We start from the raw sequence: 8,834 nt of genomic DNA on the forward strand, positions 1-8,834 counted from the left end.
TTGTATTGATAACCCTAGGATAAATTCTATTGTGTACTAAAATCGGGAGGTGTGCTCCATACTTTGTATAAAGTCTGAGCCTAATAATTATGTCTCTCTCTCTCTCTCTCTCTCTCTCTCTCTCTCTCTCGGGATATAGCTTTTTCCTACAACATATTTTCCCATGCGCATGAAATCCCCCTCACACACACACACACACACACACACACACACACACACACACACACACACACACACACACACACACACACACACCTGAGGAGCGTATCAAAAGCCTGTCTAATCCCACGTCGATGTCTTGGGATGTCTTACTTGTCTCGGCGGTGTTCTGCAAGGTGGGTAGGTGTTCTGCAAGGTGGCTAGGTGTTCTTGTGTTATTGTTCTTGTTGTTCTTGTGGTGGTGGTGGTGGTGTTTGGATGTTGGTACCGTTGCTGTCAATGTTGTTATTCTTGTTGTTGGTTTTATTCTTGCTGTGATAATGATGATGATGATGATGATGATGGTCATATAGGTATCTCAGAGTAAAGAGCGTGGAAAGCGTTTAAGAATTCCTGACAGTGCTGCATATAAAGGTGTGGTTGGTGGTGGTGGTGGTGGTGATGGTGATGGTAGTGGTGGTGGTGGTGGTGGTGGTGGTAGTGGTGGTTGTGGTGGTGGTGGTAGTGGTGGAGAAGGGATGCCAAGCCAGTCGGTCATTAAAACCTCGTCAGGGCTTCACTCACGCACATGCTTTTCAAGTCGCCTCAATAACCACGAAAATTCCATGACAAATTACCTGAGAGTGTAATGATCTCGAGACGCACACTCATAGCACACGTCCATCCTTTGAGCCCCCTGAATTGGCATAATGTATTCACGACAGACAAATTTCGAGATTACAGGAAATTCTAGGTTGAAATATTAAAAGTACTGTGAATCCTGTCTGAAGCTTGATCTGACATACAAAGCCTCATTCAGCGTGAAGGGGGTTGCCGTTAGTCAGATCAAGGCATTCTGAGGGCAGGTGTCTTAAAATCTCCGATTCCTGCTTGGACTCACCTGCTGAGGGGAATAAAAGGCGCTGACACAGCAGGGACCAGCAGAACAATTTGGCCGTTCTACCCATTTACATTCCCCTCCTGCATACCTGCTCATAAGGTCCCTCCCCCACCCCCTCCCTCCTGCTGCTTGTACGTACTGGCACCTTCCGTTTTGACTCTGCACGGGCTATGAGAACAAAGTACAGTAGTCCCCTGTTGGTTTTTAGTCTCTGCAGAAGGGATAGACGCTCCTTGAAGAGTTCCTGAGATAGTAGCAGAGGATCAGCCCACAGGAGCAAGGAACCTCTGAACTCTTGTCGCCAGAAACTGTGCCCCGAGAGACACCTTGGCCTCTCTCTAAGAACGTCGTTCAGAAGGGATTTCCAGCCTGTCTCAAGATGCCATAACCTCTCTCTTACATTCTCCAAGCGTTGTGAAAAAATTACCCTCAGAATCCAAATTCAATCATAGTTTTAGAATGATGCTCAAACTCTTTATTATATAAACTGAGAATTATGCCTAGAAAATCCTAACACTACAGTATATTCCCTGCCTAAGTTTAGATGCTGAGAGGAGTTATTACCACGTGTGGTTAAGTCCAGATATTTTTATTCAGCTATTAGACACTTCATAAATTCTACTTCCATGCCACGTCGAAAATTACCTTTGATAGTAAAATTCTGTCTTAATTTTCGAGAATTTTGCCAAAAAAATTTTCCATATAAAATAAATGAGTGACCATCAACTCAGCATTGCAAAAATAAGGTTTAAACTTAAAAATCAGAAGAAGGAAAAATCTGGTGTTGGTAGATACGGTATTGTTAAGCTTAGAAGGGAAGGAGAAGAAATGGAGGAATTCAGATTAGAATGCAGAAATAGGTTTTTGGTGTTGGAAACGTTGGAAGAGGGGGAGAGAAGTGTAGATGAGATGTGGGAGGATGTGAACAAAGTTTTGCATGAGACTGCTGAATGTACGATTGGAAGGAGACATAGATTCAGGAGAAAGAAATGGATATCAGAGGAAACGTGGGATATGATAAAAAAGAGAGGTGAGGCTAAATTGAGGAGTGAGATGCAATGCGTTGATGAACGAGAGATTGAATTAGCAAAAGCTGCGTACTGGAGTTTGAATTCAGAAGTAAGAAGGTTAGCTAGGAGAGATAAAAGAAGATGTGTGGATGAAAAGGTTGCAGAGACTGAAATCTTAATAAACAAAAATGATGGACAGAGTCAAAGAATAGCATATGAATCGATTAGAGAACTGAGTGGTAATTCAGGTAAACGCAAGGAAATACCAGTTAGAGACAGGGAAGGAAATTTATTGACCAAAGATGGAGATATTAAAAATAGATGGAAAGAGCATTTTGAGACAGTTCTTAATAGACCAATACCACCAGAAGAGGATATACCGTCTGCTCAGGAAGATTTAAATATAGAAACAGGAGAGTTGAGGCTTGCAGAAGTGGAGAAAGCAGTAAAACAGTTAAAGAATAATAAGGCACCAGGGGAGGATAGTTTATTTCCGGAAATGTTTAAAGTGGAGGGGGATAGATTAATAATGATCTTGACCAAGCTATTCAATAAGATATGGGTGACGGGGTTACTACCATCAGTTTGGAAGAATGGTATAATTGTTAAAGTTCCGAAGAAGGGAGACCTGAGTGAATGTGGTAATTGGAGGGGAATCTCTTTGTCACCGATAGCTTTGAAAGTTTTCAGTAGAGTGTTGTTAAATAGGTTGGAGCCGGTGGTTGAGGGTATTCTGAGGGATGAACAGGCTGGTTTTAGAAAGGTACGTGGTTGCAATGATCAGATCTTCATAGTTAGGCATTTGATGCAGCAAGTTAATGAAATGAGAGTACCGTTAAGTCTTTGTTTTGTTGATTTTGAAAAGGCTTTTGATAGTGTTTCGAGAGAGACTATGGGGAAGATCATGAGACATTATGGAATACCAGAGGAGTTTGTGAGGGTCATTATGAACATGCATGAGGACATATTTTGTAAAGTGATGGTTGATGGTTGTCTGAGTGATTCGTTTGAAGTCAAGTCCGGAGTAATTCAAGGTGGTGTTCTATCGCCTTTACTATTTATATTGGTCATTGATTACATTATGAAACGCGTTGGAACAGAAACCGGTGCAGGTATACTTTGGGGAGAGAACAGGAAACTTTTGGATTTAGATTATGCAGATGATATAGTTTTGATTTGTGATGGGCCAGAAGAGATGCAGAGAGTTTTGGACTGTTTGGTGAGTGAAGGTCGCAAGGTGGGTTTGGTTATTAGTTGTGGAAAAACTGAAATAATCAATATGAATATGGAAAATGCGCAGGAATGTGTAATTGGAGGTATGGTTGTAAAGCAAGTTGATAGGTTTAAATATTTAGGTACTTATTTAGCCAAGGATTGTTCTTTGAACTTTGAATTCGAGGAAAGGTTAAAGAAGGCTAATCAGGCAATGGGAATGCTTAAAAATATTTGGAATAATAACAATTTTTCTGTTGTTACATAGCCTATGATTTCATCATCCTTTGTGTAATTTTAACGCACAGTATGCTGCATGTTTGATCACGAGCGTGTTCTGCCTCAGTCCCCCCCTTCTACCGTTATAGTAGAGTAAGTCGTTCTCTCTGTTATACTTTGCGGGATTTTCAGCTCTCTGTCCCCATGGCTTCATTTGCGCGTCCCTCTTACAAGTTGTATCAAGCTCTGCCAACCCCTATATAATGAGCTCAGTCTCTGCATCATTGCCACTTAGATCTGCTCCTCATTTTGTTCACATCTCTGTCCTCCCCTGTACAGATATTATTATTGTGAGTGCTCAAGAAATCTCCAGCCATCTAGCAGCTGTGTGTAATTTGAGTATAACTGTTGTTGCATTTTTCTTGTACTGTATAGCATAAGTTTAATTTGTAGGCCTAGTGAAGTTTTTGTAATTCGTGTGGGGTTCTTTATGTCAGTCATTTTTGATAATAGTTTGTATCTGTAATTATTTATCTGGCATTCACTGAGTATTATCTGGTATCTCATTTTATCAGGGCTGACTTAGATAAATTTATTCTTGCTAATTTCGTGTTAATAGAGGCTATTGCAGTTAACCATATATTTAACCTGTTTTTGCCATTACATTATCCTTATGAGTCCTGAATGTTTTGTTGTTAGTTTGAGCATTAAACTTTAACTTGTAATTTTACCTAACTCTTTTGTTTTGAACCTGGAACTTTACGGGACAGTAGTGATTTTTAGCATTCTCACTTAAAGTGTACGTTATCTTTCTCTGTTCCGTAACATAAATTTGGCGACCTCATATCAGGATATTCAGGATATTATCATAAGGATATTGTTTGATATTTTGTGACTGTGATATATTCATGATGGCTACTATTTCTACACTTGATGAAGCCAAAGATTTTTTGTCAAATGTGCAAACAGTGTGTGATATAGAAAACAGAACAAAGAATGAACTTAAGATTGTTGCTCAACAATTGGGATTTGTTGTTCGCTCTCATCAGTCTAAAGATCAAATTGTTGCCATGATTAATGAAAGCTTGTTTAATGTAACTCCTCCAAATGAGCAAACGCAGATTGAATTAGCTAAGTTACAGCTAGCCCTGCAGGAGTCTCGTGCTAGGGAGGCTGAGGCACAAGTTGAAATTGCTAGGATTCAGGCAGACCATGAGTATCGCATGAAACAAGGTGGAACTGGATCATCTAGCTCTGATGATTTTGATGTGGCTAAAAATGTTAAACTTGTCCCTCCTTTTAATGAATCTGATTTAACAAAGTATTTTCAGTTGTTTGAGAGGGTAGCTACAGGTTTTAATTGGCCTAAAAAGTATTGGCCAGTACTCCTTCAAACTGTTCTCACCGGTAAAGCTCAAGTAACTTATGCATCTTTGCCTCAGGATCAATGTGATAATTATGATGTAGTTAAGAGCTTGATTCTCAAGGCCTATGAGCTTGTTCCTGAAGCCTATAGAGTAAAATTTAGGACAACTTACAAGCAAGATAAGCAATCCCATGTTGAGTATGCAAAAATCAAAGAAGATTTGTTGGAGCAGTGGTTAAATTCTAAGAATGTGGATTCTGATTTTGGTAAATTTAAGCAGATGATTTTGCTGGAGGATTTCAAAAGGTGTATTAGTAAAGATGTAAGCCTATATCTTGATGAGAAAAGAATAGATAATTTGTCTGATGCTGCAGTTTTAGCTGATGAATATGTTCTCACTCACAAGAGATATTCTAAAGAAAAAGGGAAAGCTGAGAGTAAGTACGTTGCCTCTGCTCAGAGTACAGGTAACAGGAAGGAGAATAAAGATGATGTTTCTCAGGAAGTAAATACCAGCTTCATCTCTAGATTTCAGAAAAGTAAATGTACTTATTGTAGTAAGCTTGGTCATACTACGGAGAGATGTTTCAGGAGACAGCGTGATGTGAACAAAAAGGAGTCTTTAAATATTCAGTCAATTGGTCTAGTGTCCACTCTTGAGAGTTCCCAGAATTCTTTAACTGAGTTAACTGAACCTGCTTTGAGGGGTAACTTAAATTCTCATGATGGAGCTCCTCTTTTGAGCAGTAACGTGGGTGACACTCTCAAGAGTTCATGTGCTAATTTCCTGTCTGATGGTTTTGTCAGTCCTCTGGACAGTAATGACAGGAAATCAGTTAAAATATATCGTGATACAGGTGCTTGCCAATCCCTTATGCTGACCAGTGTTCTAGGCTCTAATGTTAATTCCTCTGATGAAACTGTAATCTTACAAGGTGTAGGGAATAATTACTTCTCTGTTCCTCTGTGCAGAGTGAATTTAGAGTCTGGTTTTGTTAATGGTTCTGTTATGGTTGGGTTGGTTGAGACACTCCCAATGTCAGGTGTAACTTTCTTACTTGGAAATGATATTGGTGGAAGTCAAGTGTGTCCAGCTCCTCAGTTGTCTAGTGAGCCAGTGGCTGCGTCCCAGGATTGTGATGTCCCTGATGTGTTCCCTGCATGTGCTGTCACTAGGGCTAAGTCTAAAGTTACTGGTGATTTAGAGGATAATGATGATGATGATGTTATCCTAGCTGACACTTTTCTTGCTAATTTGGACCACTCACCAGATGAGGCAGTACCCCGTAGTGTTGATAATTTGTCTCGTCAAGTGTTGGTTGAGTTGCAGGTTGCTGACCCTGAGTTGAAAGGTCTAGCTAACTCTGCTTGCAGTGAGGAAGAGTCAGCTGGTGCTTCTACTTGTTATTATGTAAAGTCAGGAGTACTTATGAGGAAGTGCAGACCCCCAACAGCATCAGCCGACTGTGAATGGGAGGTTGTACATCAAGTTGTCATCCCTCGTGTTTGTAGGCAGGATATCATTAGAGCGGCTCATGATTCCAGTTTGGCAGGACACCTTGGAGTGAGGAAGACTGTGGCACGCATTTTGAAACACTTCTACTGGCCAGGTATCTTCAGGGATGTTTCCTGGTATTGTAAGTCTTGTCACACCTGTCAAGTTGTGGGGAAGTGTAATCAGACCGAAAAGGTTGCACCTCTAGTTCCCATTCCTCCTTTTGAGGCGCCTTTCACCCGTGTGTTGGTGGATATTGTGGGCCCTCTTCCTAAGACTTCTTCAGGATTTTCTTATGTGTTGACCATGATTGATATGGCTACTCGTTATCCTGAAGCCATTCCACTTAGAAATATCTCAGCAAAGAACGTGGTTAAGGAAATGCTAGGGTTTGGTCTGCCCAAGGAGGTACAGTCAGACCGGGGAAGTAATTTCATGTCAAACGTTTTCAAGCAGTCTCTGAAAGAGTTGGGCATCACCCAGATCACGTCTTCAGCTTACCATCCCCAGACCCAAGGAGCGTTGGAGAGATATCATCAAACACTCAAATCGATGCTCAAGAAATACTGTTTGGAACATCAGAAAGACTGGGATAAAGGTCTTCCATTTGTTGTATTTGCCGCAAGAGAATCTCCAAATGAATCACTGGGCTTCTCACCTTTTGAACTACTGTTTGGCCATGAAGTAAGAGGACCCCTTAAGTTACTCAAGGAATGCTGGCTGTCGGAGGAAGATGACGTCAACCTGCTGGAGTATGTGATGAAGTTCAAAGAACGGCTGTCCACTGCTTTACAGCTGGCGAGAGAGAATTTAGGAGCTGCTCAGGAGAAGATGAAGACTTGGTATGATAAGAAGTCCAGGTTACGCCACTTTCAGCCAGGAGATCAGGTTTTGATTCTGCTACCAGTTCATGGGCAACCTCTTCAAGCCAAGTTTAGTGGTCCTTATTTCGTGGAGAAGAAACTCAGTGATGTCAACTATGTCTTCGCCACACCAGATCGTAGAAAGAGCAAGCAACTATGTCACATCAACATGCTAAAGTTATATCACAGGCGGGACGAAAATAATCCAGTCTGCACTGTGGCTGTTCCACCCGAGTCTGCAAGTGAAGCTCTCCCATGCAGTATGAGCCTGAGTGATAGTTTGGGAAGAATCCTGATATCATGAATGATCTCCAGACTAAGCTTTCTCATCTACCTCCCAAGGAAAGGTGCAGGAGTTTTCGGCATTACTGCAGGAGTACCCGCAAGTGTTCCGTGCCACTCCAGGAAGAACTACTGTGTTGATGCATGATGTCGAGGTTGGAGACGCAAAGCCAATTAAACTGCCTCCTTACCGTGTGAACCCAGTGAAAGTTCCTCTCATCCAGAAGGAGCTTGGCTACCTGTTGGACCACAAGATGATTGAGCCCTGTCAGAGCGAGTGGAGTTCTCCTGTCACTCTAGTCCCTAAGCCAGGTGGTTCACAGAGGCTTTGCATCGACTACAGACGTGTTAATCAGATAACCAAAACAGACACTTACCCTCTCCCTCGTGTGGAAGATTGCATAGACAAGATCGGAAAGGCTAGGTACATAAGTAAGTTTGATTTGTTAAAGGGATACTGGCAAGTACCTATGACTGAACGTGCTAGGGAGATCTCAAGTTTTGTAACATTAGGAAAGACATTTGCATGTTCTGTAATGCCATGTACAGATTGTTTTAGAGTAATAAGAAATTTCCTTTGTAAATTTCTTTTTTCTTTGTGGGGAGGTGTTACATAGCCTATGATTTCATCATCCTTTGTGTAATTTTAACGCACAGTATGCTGCATGTTTGATCACGAGCGTGTTCTGCCTCAGTCCCCCCCTTCTACCGTTATAGTAGAGTAAGTCGTTCTCTCTGTTATACTTTGCGGGATTTTCAGCTCTCTGTCCCCATGGCTTCATTTGCGCGTCCCTCTTACAAGTTGTATCAAGCTCTGCCAACCCCTATATAATGAGCTCAGTCTCTGCATCATTGCCACTTAGATCTGCTCCTCATTTTGTTCACATCTCTGTCCTCCCCTGTACAGATATTATTATTGTGAGTGCTCAAGAAATCTCCAACCATCTAGCAGCTGTGTGTAATTTGAGTATAACTGTTGTTGCATTTTTTCTTGTACTGTATAGCATAAGTTTAATTTGTAGGCCTAGTGAAGTTTTTGTAATTCGTGTGGGGTTCTTTATGTCAGTCATTTTTGATAATAGTTTGTATCTGTAATTATTTATCTGGCATTCACTGAGTATTATCTGGTATCTCATTTTATCAGGGCTGACTTAGATAAATTTATTCTTGCTAATTTCGTGTTAATAGAGGCTATTGCAGTTAACCATATATTTAACCTGTTTTTGCCATTACATTATCCTTATGAGTCCTGAATGTTTTGTTGTTAGTTTGAGCATTAAACTTTAACTTGTAATTTTACCTAACTCTTTTGTTTTGAACCTGGAACTTTACGGGACAGTAGTGATTT

This window comes from Coenobita brevimanus, chromosome 24 (genome assembly GCF_032717465.1).
Source record: "Coenobita brevimanus isolate Jiangsu-jjx chromosome 24, ASM3271746v2, whole genome shotgun sequence".
NCBI lineage: Eukaryota > Metazoa > Arthropoda > Malacostraca > Decapoda > Coenobitidae > Coenobita > Coenobita brevimanus.